Source organism: Macaca mulatta, chromosome 4, assembly GCF_049350105.2.
Source record: "Macaca mulatta isolate MMU2019108-1 chromosome 4, T2T-MMU8v2.0, whole genome shotgun sequence".
Lineage (NCBI taxonomy): Eukaryota > Metazoa > Chordata > Mammalia > Primates > Cercopithecidae > Macaca > Macaca mulatta.
The window spans coordinates 75951485-75963591 of NC_133409.1; the positions used below are offsets into that span (position 1 = coordinate 75951485).

The 12107-nt window shown below is 39.7% G+C and overlaps 1 protein-coding gene across 23 annotated transcripts in view; it reads left to right on the forward strand.

Moving 5' to 3' along the window:
* ARID1B (AT-rich interaction domain 1B) overlaps nt 1-12107 on the forward strand; it is a 448289-nt gene that overhangs the window by 332302 nt on the left and 103880 nt on the right. The gene's annotated exons all lie outside the window — the stretch shown is intronic.

A 12107-nucleotide genomic window follows, 5' to 3' on the forward strand; every position in this document is an offset into this window, starting at 1 on the left:
ATTCGAGAGAATGGAGCTGGTAGCTGTTCAGCATTTTATGTCTGGTGTTCTGCCTGAGGAAAGTTCAGAACCTACCTCTTTCCTTACAGATAGCAGAGTGTTATGAATCCGGACTTCCTGGGGAAGGCCGGGCTAGCGATGCCATACCCAAATGTGCAGAATAGACCTTTCCCTCACAAGTGGGTTTTCACATGGCCCGGTAGAGCTGGGAATTGTATGCCTGAGCTTTAAAGCTGTTACAAAGGGTGTGTTTTGATGAGAATGCCAGCTTTTCAACGTGGTAACTGATGTACTTCAGGACATCGTGGACTTTCACAGGGGGTGCCTCCCGGATCCTCCAGATTCCCAAATTTAGACGTGGTTCCTGCTTTCATCCAAATCACGTTTTTGGTCATATTTCCTATTTACTATTCATGTCTTCACACCTGAAGTTAACTAAAGTGGAGAAGCTTTCCTTAAAGTTCCATCTTTTATTTAATGGCTGTTTTATCCACAAAGACAGTTTTCATTCACCTCCCCAGAGTCGGTCCTGAGTGGAGCGGCAAGCACAGTGGAACCCAGGCTGAGCTGCGCCAGTCGCCGCCCTGAGAGTCACGCCTCCGTCAAACCCAAAGCACACGATATTCCCACACCTTTCAGGTCACTTAGCAGTCATCCAGACTAAAAATGTCTCGTTTTAATGCGGAGAATCCCTTATATGTAAATGTTTTATGATTCCAGTTTATTTATTTATTTATTTATTTATTTATTTTTATTTTTATTTTTTTTGAGACGAAGTCTCGCTCTGTCACCCAGGCTGGGGTGCAGTGGCGTGATCTCGGGTCGCTGCAACTTCCACCTCTCAGGTTTAAGCGATTCTCCTGCCTCAGCCTCCCAAGTAGCAGGGATTACAGGTGGCCACCACCAGGTATCTTTGTAGAGACAGAGTTTTACCATGTTGGCCAGGCTAGTCTCGAACTCCAGACCTCAAGCAGTCTGCCTGCCTCGGCCTCCTAAAGTGCTGGGATTACTAGTGTGAGCCATTGCGCTGGGCCAACTCCGGTTTATCTTCAATCAAAGCTGTGCTGACTTAAATAGTCAAGTCTAGAAGTCCGTGCATCACTGTGTATCCTCTGACTTAACTTGTCCTTTGCCTTGCCAGAGACTTTCTGGTTTCTCTGCCCCAAGTTCCCTGTGGGAAGGTATCTCCCCAAAAGGGATCGCATGGGTATCAGTGATCAGACTATTAAACCAACTTCCAAGGGTCTGTCTTACCCTTGCACCTGTCACAGAGTTTATGAAGAGAACCCATGTGAAAAACATTATGTAGTTTTAATATGTTTAATTAATAAAAGAAAAGTTCCGGTTTGAAATCTATTATAGTAGGCTGGGTGAATAACGTTTTATAAGTTGGTCTTTAAGGGCTTTTATGAGGGCATCATTCACATAGACCACATCATACTCACTTCTGTTTTCTACCTGTTTGCTGATCGTCCTTTGTAGCTAATTTATCTTCAGGCCTCGCAGTGAGGTTTAGAAAAAGACTTGGAACCCTCAGACCACAGTAGGGAGAAGAGTTGAAAAGCTTGATCCAGCAGGTTTTTGGCAGTGTATTAGTTTGTTTAGAATGAAGGTATGCGGCCCTGTGAACGGTGCGCGGGAGCTGTCTTGCTCCGTGAAGTTCAGGAATTGGAAGTATCCTCATTCCCTTCATGGCTCAGGAGTATCCCAGTCAGATAGCCTCTGACGTGCCCATTTATCTGTACTTTTAGGACCGAATGACACATCAATAGTGTGTAACATTTTGCATAAGGATTTAGGAAAGTCTAGCCCTATTTTGAATGAACTTTTGAGCCATATGACATGAAAAGGTTTATCTCCCAAAGCAGAGGCTTAACTCCTTAAAGGTGAGGACACCAAGCTGCTGTGGTTCTGTGTTCTCAGTTGAAAGGTAGGGAAGAACATTACTTTCTGGTTTATACTGCTCTCATCTGAGATAGGATTTATTCACAATAAAGAATTGTGTCGACAGCCTGTTCACAAACATCTTCCCCACCGCTCTGCCCTAATACAGGACCTTTTGGTAAGGGCGAGATGATCTTATTAGAGGCAGAGGCACACACCCCCCATGCTGAACAATAGGAAATGTTCTAAGTTCACACCCACTCTCTTCAGATAAACTGTTAACCAGAACCAGTAAGCGGGAGCTCGAGCAGATTCTGTGTATCAGTAGTTTGCTTGGAGCATATCGAAGTTGGTGTCAGCCAGCCTGCTTCTTCATTCTGAGAGTAAGTGGGCTTTTTTTCCGTTCTTGAAGCAAGTGAAATAGAAAACACTGAACAGAAGGTTGCTATGTCTAAATAACTTGTGGGTTTTCTAACTCATCTAAATAAATGCCTAAGACTAGGAAAACGTATTTTTCATTTACACCATTAGGTTAATACCTAATATACCTGCAGGCTTTTAAAGAAATGACCCATGAAATCCTTGTGCTGTATCGCAGAGCTGTACCATCTTACCCCACTCTAGCTTCTTAGTAAGTTAGATAAGATGTACAGTGATTTCCACAGATGTGGAGTCTACCATGCAGCCAACTAATGCTGTCTCTTAACACAATTATATTGTCATCTATCATGGTGGAAGAAAAGATCCTGACCAGTTCTTCATGTTTCAGAAATTAAAGGAGCAACTAAATGCAACCCATGGTAAGAAGCTGTAGTGTAATTACTAGCAGGTTTGGTAGAATATAAGAAATGTATCCTCCAGAGGATCAGTAAAGTCAAACGGTGGCAGGTGAGACCCATATTCTACTTTAAAGATTTGAAAGAGCCGATTTCCATGAGGCTGTACTAGAATAAACAACCCAGTGTTTCAGTTTTGGATGCAGCAGAATTGCATAGTCAGTGGGAAGTAGAAGATGAACACGATCATGTAGGAATGTATCAGTATTTGGTTGCTACAATGTGTTCTTTTAATTTCTCACTAAAGTTAATGACACCACCAAGAATTCTTGATGAGTAGAAGAATTAATTCAATTGCTAATTGCTGAAAGCTATGAAATACGTATTGATTCTGTAGCACATTTCATGGGAGTAACTTGATCATGATAGAGTTACTTGCAAAGTGATTGGAAGCATTCTTCATTTTTTCTCAGAATTCAACAAGAACCACAACCAGTTTAATCCACATGGACCTAAGAATAGGTGTGTTTAAGGACCCAAGTACTTGCCACTAAACACCTCATGATCTCCATGTATTGAGGATAACTGGCCAATAAAATTGTCCAAATGTCCATGCTTTAACATGTCTTTTCATGTTAATTATAAAAAGTCAATCTTCTTGAATTACTCATGGAAGAGTATAATTTAGGACATTGCCCTCTATATAGTGAGTACTCTTTTTTTTTTTTTTTTTTAACCTCATTTGGTACATTCAAGCTAACTATCTCCAATTTGCCCGCAAACTTGTAAGACAAATAAATGCATATTCTAGACAGTGCTCTCTCTTTAGTTCCTTCTTTATTCACTTTTGCCCATAGTCAGCTAATGTAGGAAAATTGGAAGATGGAATGGATCTGAGGCACTAAAACTGAAATCAGGTAGTGTCTGTCATTCAGACTCCAGATTTGCTATCTTGACTAATCATGTCAATATTCCATGTCAGGTAACTAAATCCATCTTAGGTTAGTTGGCTTTTTAGCTGTAATGATGTGAAAGGAAGGAGTGGTTTTTCTATGGCCACTACTACTTTTGAAACATGGAATTTCTGAATATTTCTATATCTGTTAGTATTACTAATACTGGAAATAATGCAGGATTATTTGAAAATGGTTTGTTTGCCAGAATTGGTTGTGGTTCAGAGCTAGTGTTCTTGTGAGTTTCTATAGTTGTATACTGTAGTAATGTAGAAAGGAATTACTCCCAGGGATTGTTAGCTCAATAAAGGATTAATGTGGGAATCCTATTTACCTCATGTTTATTCCCTACCATCCCAACACAAAAGTAGTAGAGTATAATTTATGCAGTTGCATCTGATCAGTAGTTGATCTGATTTGTTGGTTTGTGTCTGATCCAAAAGAGTTGGAAAAATAAAACTACAAGTAATCATTTATCTAAACATTTACCTGCTAAATGTACTTACCATTTAAGTCTTAGACCTTTGCCTGCATTAAGTGCTAAGGAACCCAGTGCATTCTTACATGTAGATAGGAGAGAGCATAAAGCAACTTCTGTTACTGACATTTATTTATGAAGTCTTCCCCTTTAAATATGGAAGAATGTGAGATGTATATGTCAGTGCTGTTGTTATTAAATACTCATCTGTATTGGCTTTTTCAGCAAGTATTCCTCCTGAGTGTTTTTTGTGTTTTGTTTTTGTTTTTGTTTTTTTGAGATGGAGTCTCGCTCCGTAGCCCAGGCTGGAGCGCAGTGGCACAGTCTCAGCTCACTGCAAGCTCCGCCTCCCAGGTTCGAGCGATTCTCCTGCCTCAGCCTCCTGAGTGGCTGGGATTACAGGCGCCCGCCTCCACGCCCGGCTAATTTTCACGTATTTTTAGTAGAGACGAGATATCACCATATTGGCCAGGCTGACCTCAAACTCCTGACCTCGTGATCCACCCGCCTCAGCCTCCCAAAGTGCCGGGATTACAGGCGTGAGCCACCGCACCTGGCCCTCCTGAATGTTTCTTTACTGATATTATCGTTTAGAACAGGGATCACAAACTACAGCCTGAGGACCAAATTCAGACAACCGCCTGTTTTAGCAAGTGAAGTTTTATTTATGCTATTTTGTTTTCATATTGTCTGTGGCTGCTTTTGAACTACAACAGCTGAGGTGAGTAGTGTAACATAAAACATATGGTCTGTGAAACCTAAAATGTTTACTATCTGGCAGTTTACAGAAAAAGTCTGCCTAATCCTCATCTAGAATAATAAGATAAAACTGCATGATTACAGATGAGTTATAAATATCTAATTATCTATTAATCTGAGCTTGGTTCCTGGAATCATTAGCCATACATTTTTTTTTTTTTCAACAAATACTTATTGAATAGTTACTATATGCCTAGTTCAAGAGATGTACTATGGCAAGGAACCAAATAGACAGAATTTTCTGTTTGTATGGAATGTACATTGTAGTCAGATGAGACAAAGAAAGAACAGAATTAAATTAAGAACTATGGGAAGTGTTAATACTGTGTCTGCTTGTAAAAAATCATAGAACTTGGCACTTGTTAGTACTGCCCCACCATCTTATTCTATGAAGTATGCTAATATTCTATGAAGTATGCTAAGCTATAATATATTCATGTCTCAGTCCATCCACTGTACATTATACATTACTGGATGTGTGCTAATTTACCAAAATATATGTATTAGCCACTTTTTCCCAATTGTGTTATATACTAAAATCTCAGAGTTATGTTACTTGAATATTTCGTTTGGTACTTATCTTGATTTAGTTCTTAAAAGCTATTTTTAATTGGATAAAATTCTCCCAAAATGTCTCCTAGTGTAAGATTCTAAAGAAAATACTAGCAAACAGAATCCAACAGTGCATTAAGAAAATAATGTACCAGGCCAGGCGCGGTGGCTGAAGCCTGTAATCCCAGCACTTTGGGAGGCCAAGACGGGCGGATCACGAGGTCAGGAGATCGAGACCATCCTGGCTAACATGGTGAAACCCTGTCTCTACTAAAAAAGTACAAAAAACTAGCCAGGCAAGGTGGCAGGCGCCTGTAGTCCCAGCTACTCGGGAGGCTGAGGCAGGAGAATGGCATAAACCCGGGAGGCGGAGCTTGCAGTGAGCTGAGATCCGGCCACTGCACTCCAGCGTGGGCAACAGAGCGAGACTCTGTCTCAAAAAAAGAAAAAATAATAATAATAATAATAATAATAATGTACCATAAGTGGCATTTATTCCAGGAATGCAAAGTTGGTTCAATATTAACAACCGGTTTTTTTTTGGAGACAGAGTCTTACTCTCTTGCCCAGGCTGGAGTGCAGTGGCATGATCTCAGCTCACTACAACCTCCGCCTCCCAAGTTCAAGTGATTCTCCTGCCTCAGCCTCCTTTGTAGCTGGGATTACAGGAGCCTGCCATCATGCCCGGCTAATTTTTTGTATTTTAGTAGAGACACGGTTTCACCATGTTGGCCAGGCTGGTCTCCAACTCCTGACCTCGTGATCTGCCCATATTGGCCTTTCAAAGTGCTGGGATTATAGGCATGAGCCACTGTGCCCAGCCTAACAACTCTATTGTTTTTTTTTTTTTTTTTAGAAACGGAGTCTCACTGTGTTTCCCAGGCTGGAGTGCAGTGGCGCGATCTCAGCTCACTGCAAGCTCTATTATTAATATACATCTAGTGGGGGGAATCCTCCCTTTAACAAAAGTCAACACCCAGTTATGATAAAAACACTCAAGGAAGTAGCAATGGAGAGATACACTTCCAACATGGTAAAATGTATATGCTTTAGTTTCACTTATGGAATAGGGAAGCTCTAGAAGCATTTCCACTAAGATCACAAATGAGGCAAGGATCATCACTATCTTCACTACTGTTCAATAATGTACTACAGATATTAGCCAATGTAGTTAGGCAAGATAACTCAATTAAAGGCATAAGGATGAGTATAGGAGAAATAAAACTGTCTATTTACAGATGATATAATAGTATGCCTGGAAAACCCCAGAGAATCAATGACAAATTAGCAGTGAGAGAATTCATTTAATGCAGTAGTGAGACATAAAATTAACATGCAAAAAGCAGTAGTCTTTCTATACATAAACAATAAGCAGTTAAAAGACATATAATGGTGAAGAGAATCCCATTTACAGTAACAGCAAGGAAGACTACGTGCTTAGGAATAAACTTAACATAAAATGTGCAAACCCTCGAGGTACCTGAAAGAAACTAAAGAAGACTTCAACAAATGAAAGATGTCTCTTGTTCTTGGATGGGAGGAACTCAGCAGTCATAAGTTCTCCTTAATTGATGATTTCAATCCAATTGCCATGAAAATATTAGTGAGCTATTTTATATGGTTGGACAGGTTGATGCTAAAGTTCATATAGAAACACATGCAAGAAAACTTAGAAAACACTGAAAAAGAAAAGGTGAGGGGCGCTATTCTTACTGGACATTAAAACGTGGTATAAAAATACTAGAACTAAAAATAGCGTGTGCTGGCCAGTGGAATAGAAGAGGAAGTCCGGAATTTGACCAAATACATATGAAAATGTATTAAATGACAAAGACGATATTTCAAGTCACTGGGCTAAGAATGGATTTTTAAATAAATTGTGTTGGAATGCTTGGGGAGCCATGTGCAAAGAGATAAAGTTAGATCCATCCTCACATCAAATAAACTCAAGGGAGATGGGAAAAAACCATGCATGTACTCGAAGAAAACTAGGGTGAATTCCTCTTTGGCCCCGGTGTAGAGAGAATAGCTTCCTAACTGTGACTCGGAACCCAGAGGCAATAAAAATAAAGACTAATAAATTTGACTACATTAAAAAAAATTTCCACTATTAAAGGCACCGCAAGCAAAACTAAAAGACAACTGACAAAGTAGGAGAAGATACTCACAATATATACTACAAACAAAGGGCTAATATCTCTAATATATAAAGAACCCTTAAAAATTCCAGGGCAAAGGATTAAGAACGTAAACAGAAAATAGAAAGACTTGAACAAACAATTCACAAGAAAAGATATTAAAATGGTCCTAAAATATGAAAGAGTAGTTCAGAATCAAACTATGATTCAAACTCATTCAGAATCAGTAAGACTGGTAATTTATTATTATTATTATTATTATTATTATTAATTTTTTTTTTTTTTTGAGATGGAGTCACTCCTCTGTCACCCAGGCTGGAGTGCAGTGATGCGATCTTGGCTCACTGCAACCTCTGCCTCCCGGGTTCAAGTGATTCCCCTGCCTCAGCCTCCCCAGTAGCTGGGGTTACAGGCACGCACCACCATGCCTAGCTAATTTTTGTGTTTTTAATAGAAACGGGGTTTCACCATGTTGGTCAGGCTGGTCTCGAAGTCCTGACTTCGTGTTCCACCCACCTCGGCCTCCCAAAGTGCTGGGATTACAGGGGTGAACCACCGCACCTGGCCAAGACTGGTAAAATTTTTTTAAACAGCAATACAGTCTATTAGTGAGGTTATGGAGAGACAGGCCTTTCAAACATTGCTTGTAGCAATGTAAATTGGTACAAAGTTTCTAGAAGGAAATTTGGAATTGTGTAACCTTTTAGACCCAACAATCCCACTTCAGGGAATTTTCCCTGAACATAGACCTGAGCAATACAAAAATACATCCGCAGACGATCGGAAACTGTCTAAATGTCCGTACACAGGAGAGTGTTGAGTCAACTATGGAGCACTCACATAGAGAGGTACTGGGGAGCCCAGGACAGTGTGTCCAGGACAGTGTGAAAAAAAAGCAAAGCCCAAAAGATACCTAGGGTGTGCCACAAACTTACCAGCTTAAAACAAGGCACATTCAGTATCTCTTCCCCTGGCAGAGAGTTCAGGCACCTCTTAGCTGGGTCCTTGCTCAGGACTTACAAGGCTGTAGTCAAGATGTTGGGCAGCCTGTATTCTCATCTGGAGGCCCAACTAGGGAAGAGTCGACTTCCAGTTTCATTCAGATTGTGGCAGCTTCATTTCCTTGCGGTTGTTGGAGTGAGGTCCTGAGATTCCGGAGGCCTCCCCGTTCTTGCCTTAGGCTCAGTTCACATCAGAGAGGCCTATATCCTAGAAGGCCTGAGCCCATTGAAATGTCAGGCCCATACAGGATCATCTCTCTCCCTTTTGATTATTTCAAAGTCAGCTGATTAGGGAGTTTAATTATATCTGCAAAATCCTTTCACATTTGTCATCTGACATAATTGCAGGAGTGACAGCCCATCACTTTCTTCACATTCCGTGGATGGAATCACAGGTTCTGCCCTCGGTCGAAAGGAGGGGATTACTCACCAGTGTTACTCATTGGAGGTCACTTGAGGGTGTGTCTGCCACAGTGAGTGGAGAGAAATAGTCTAATAAATAAAAAATCAAGTGAGGAAGAAGATGGCTCTTCTCACAATGGAATTCCAGTAACTAAATGTGGAAGAAAAAGGGGAAATAGAGAATCCTCGTTGCCAATACCACTGTAGTAAATGTAAAGAAGATCTTCTAAAGGATCCTGAAATTTGTGGGTGCAGGTTTGAGGAGGCATAGGATTTGCATAGTCTCAAATATCTTCTAAAAAATCCTTACCAACTACAAAGGGAAAATAGATTGTACTGAGAGGGGTATGACATTTTTGTGGTACACTTCCCCAAATTCATAACCTCGTTTTAGTGATAAAAATATTATCAGAGCAAATCAACTTTGGCAACATTCTACAAAATAACTGATCAGTACTCTTCAAAGGTGTCAGGGTCACAAAATAGAAGGAAAGACTAAGGTACCAACCAACTGGAGGAGGCTAAGGGGAAGTCACTAAATGCAATGTGCGATGATCCCCACAAAAAGACATGACATGGAAAAATGGGTATGATTCAAATGAGGTCTTTAGGTAAGCTTCTCTTCTGGTAATTGTATTATGGTTATATAGGATGTTAACATTGGAGGAGGTAGGCTAAAGGATATAAGGGAACTCCTTGCACTATTTTTACAAGTTTTCTGTAAGTCTGAAATTAATTAAAAATAAAAGTATGTTTTTAAAATGATAGCATAGAATTAGGCTGATAATTTTATGTCAGTAAAAGTAGAAATTCAGGTGACAGTTCTGCACCTAAATGTTGCATGTTGTTGTATATGTGATCATTAGAGAATACACAAGTGTATAATGGTGGAACTTATTCTTAATTCATAGTATAGTTTTTTCCAGTTGTATTTTTTTCCATCATGCTTACCTCATAATAGACGTTGCTGAGGAAAGAACACGGGGCTCTTTTTTTTTTTTTTTTTTAAACTATTTTAATGTTAAAGTGCCTTCATCCAGTGGGTTGGTTCACTGTGCCTGGCAGTATTCTCTTTAAAAATTATTACCACACTTTGTTTGAGAGGTTTTACTTGTGACCAACACATGTCATATAAAAATCTATAGTTTTGAAGGTGTTTATTGCATTCGGTTGGTTCAGAGGGCTCTGAATTTTCTTCTTTATACGGACACAGATGAGTCTTGTGTCTCACGTTCTCAGATGCACTTTCTGAGGCATCATCTGCTGTGACGATGTTTAAACTATGCCTGTGGAAGATCGAGTTGTTTCTTAGTAACTATAGTTACTGAATTATAGTAACTATGACTTAGTAGTTATGGAACTATGGATAGAAAGATAGGGAGTAAAGGAAAATGAATAAGATGGTTTGGGTGAATCTGTGTCATGATAAAGCTCTTGTTTCTTTAACAGAATGAATTTAATATGTGAATATTCTCGTTGCTTTAAAGGGACATCTGCTTTAGAATTGTACCACACAACCGGTAGTGCTGCTTGGCTGTGGCGGTATTTTATGAATCATGGGATGCATTTCTTACAGCCTTTTTTATTTCTACTTGAAATATTGTGCATAAGAGCAGTGCCTCGGGCGTGCACCATCTAAGCCATGGTGCCCTGTGTTCACATAGAATTACTGTTTGTTTTTACTGCCGTGAGTCTATGAATCCAGCCTGTCATGCAGAAGTGATCCTGATAATGTAAGCACTTACTGTCTTGCTGCAGCTGATTCCCCAGTGACATTTTAAAAAGTCAGTATTGGCTGCAGAGTGCTTTAAATTTCTAAATGGACTATAGATTGGAGGCCTTAGGGTATTTCATAGGAAGCACATGACCCTGCAGTGAGCACACAGCAACTTTTGTAGATCTGTAGCCAAGTCGGTGACCAGTATTTACCCTTGAAATTGTTTTGGTTCAGAATGTTAAGTGTTTTTTACTTTACATTTAATTATTTGGTACTAATACTAATTTACTACAAATGTCTGACACTAAATGGATACTTAACGAAGTCTATGCTGTTTGTCCAGGTCTTTTATCCCGACTAGGTATGGTTCTAATGTAAAAAGCAGCTTCTAGCAGTGACACAGTGCATATTTCTCAGTGTCTATAAATTCAGGTCTTTGATTTTCACTTAATCTGAAAATGAGAGTGGCAGTTACACACTCAGGAACACTCAGAAATACATTAACACGTTTTGCATTCTTCTCTAAGTGAAGCCTAAGCCCCTGAAAACAATTGTTTTATAGTAATATTTTAGCAGCTATTTGTATATGTTATCTAAACTGAAAATCGTATTCCTGACCCTCTGGCTGCCACAGATACACCACGATTAGACTCAGTTTGGAGTGACAGTCCGGAGAGATTCTGGGACCGTGTCCTGCCTGGCCACGTGGGTAACACACCCATCTTGTAGAACCACAAGAGGGTTGGTTGTTGTACATCGTCAAATACCAGGCTTTGTGCCAAATGTGTCCTGACCTTCACGGGGGCAAATTGGTGATGATCTTTAGGACATTAACTTGTTTCTTTATTATTTGTATTTCTTTTGAGCAATATGCATGACTGTGGAGCAGTGGGTCTGATGGGGTCAGAGCAGTTAGCCTGATCCAACCAGGTTCTCAGGACCACCACACCAGAGGACTATGCAGTGTTCTTTTTGTGTGCGTATGAGTGTATTTGTGTTTCCAATTTATTGAAGCAAAGGGGGAGGGCAGAAGATAAAATAGCATGGTCCTCATGTCACGAGAGCTAGTGCCTTGAGGACTGTGCTAAATTCAACTGCCTTTTTAATTCCATTACATTTTTAGTCACAGAAATGCATCTAAACCTCTGAGCCAAAAAGTGAGTTGAGATCATCAGCTACCTCTGATGATTTTTAAATTTCAAAATCTCATCTCCTGCCTTCACATGACTCATCTTTCTTTTATCAATATAGTAAGAAGTATCTTCCTTTAAATAATATTATCAGATTGTGATTTATTACGTATTTGTTATGCTCAGAAAGGGATTGAAGGAATACAGATAAGATTCCTATCTTAAGGAGGTTACGTTATATTTGGAAAAGACAAACTGAGCATACATTTAAAACTAGAAATTAAATAGATACTATTGCTGTGTTAGCAATAAAGATC